A 1767-nucleotide genomic window follows, 5' to 3' on the forward strand; every position below is an offset into this window, starting at 1 on the left:
TCAAGAATTTGGCATAAGCCGAAATTTGCTTGATTGCATCCAAAAGTGGAAGATTGACTTTCACTTGCCTAAACACGTCCATGATTTCATTGACTTTGGCCTTTTGCTTGTCATTTGAAATGGATCCTTTTAAGGCATCCAGAAATGGAGCTTTTGGTTCAAAAACCTTTTCAGAATTTTTCTTTGAAGTCTCTTCAACACAAGAAGTTTTCAAATCATTTTGCACATCTTTCTTTTCAAAATCACTTTTCAAATCACTTTTCAACATATTCTTATTTATATGGTCATGCACATGCAATGAAGGATGAATATGATATGAAACGGGATGGGTGTCAACTTGCGGTTGCACCGGTTCACTTTCTTCATTGGACACACCCACTTGGTTGTCCACAATCTTTCCACTTCTCAAGGTAGTCACCGCATTGACATACTCTATTGTGTGACCTTCCCATGAGGAATGAGTCTCAATAACACATTGTTGCTTTTATGGGGCATTCAAAGGCATTTTTCCCTTCTTTCTAGCATTTAAAGTGCTAGCTATTTGTCCTACTTGGGTTTCTAGCTTTGCAATGGATTGAGAGTGAAAATGAAGCAATTGTGTGTTTGCCTCTAAAGTGCCCAAAGCGGTCAAAATTTTCTCTTCAAAAGCGGGAATTCTAATATTTCCTTGGGAATATAATGGTTAATTAGGAAAATGAGAGTTTCAAAATTAGTTTCCTTGTGATTGATATGATGATCTAAAACCTTGGGAACCCTGGCTTTGTAGTGGAGGTGGAATGTACTTTCCTTGAAAACCGCCTTGGGAAGGGTTTGAGCCTTCCCCTTGGTTTTTCCAAATTCGGGTGATTCCTCCAACAAGGATTGTAATAATTTCCATAAGGATTGTTCCCTTGATTAGTAAAAACAGCATTTGCTTGTTCATGATGCTCACTTTGCACATGTCTATGGGGACAATTAGAAGTAGAATCTAAAACACTTAAACAAGTCATACATGTTTCATTAGATGCATGATGAGAATGGTTAGGGAAGGAAGATACTTGATTCGCCGAGTTTTGGTTGATCAAACCTTTGAGATAATGATTTCATTTCGGCGGCAATTTCATTGGAATGGTCGACTTGATGTAAGCCAACATTCTTCCTACCACTAGAATTTCTTCCATTCTTTGAAGATAAAGTACGATGCAAAGAATTTTCACTCATGCTCTCATAAAGACGCCACACGTCATCCTCATGCCTATCAATGTAAGAGCCACCCATGGAAGCATTAACCATGCCTTTGTAATTGTCCGATAAGCTCTCAAAGAAATATTGAACTAATTGTCATTTGGGCATGTCATGATGTGGACACTTCCTAAGCAATTCATTAAAGCGTTCCCATGCCTCATGAAATATTTCTCCATCCCCATGTGAAAATTCTTGAATTGAGGTTCTCATGGCATTGGTCTTAGAAACTGGATAGTACTTCTTCAAGAACTCTTGTTGCATTTCCGCCCAAGAAATTATTGAAAAAGGCCTATGTGACGGCCCAAGTTTTTTAACCCGGTGCGTCAGTGATGAACCGAAAGATGACCCAATAACGGATCCGAAATACGGAAGCAAAAGACAAACAATGGTCTCTAGAGATACAATAAGACTCTAAGACACCATTGTGACCCTCAACGAGGTCACGGGACCCAAAGGAATCCAATGCGGAAACAACATTTCAAAAACGGACAAGAATGCACCTAGGGGAAAAATCGTCATTTCCAGCTTAAAAGTGGGTGCCAC

The 1767-nt window shown here is 39.2% G+C and overlaps 1 pseudogene; it reads left to right on the forward strand.

The window, feature by feature from the left end:
* The first annotated feature begins 1330 nt into the window (after nucleotides 1-1330).
* On the forward strand, nucleotides 1331-1429 carry LOC132267854 (small nucleolar RNA R71; annotated as a pseudogene).
* The last annotated feature ends 338 nt before the right edge of the window (nucleotides 1430-1767 follow it).

This window comes from Cornus florida, unplaced genomic scaffold, assembly GCF_030987335.1.
Source record: "Cornus florida cultivar Cherokee Brave unplaced genomic scaffold, ASM3098733v1 CherokeeBrave_3.0.0_Hap2_Chr07, whole genome shotgun sequence".
NCBI classification, from domain to species: domain Eukaryota; kingdom Viridiplantae; phylum Streptophyta; class Magnoliopsida; order Cornales; family Cornaceae; genus Cornus; species Cornus florida.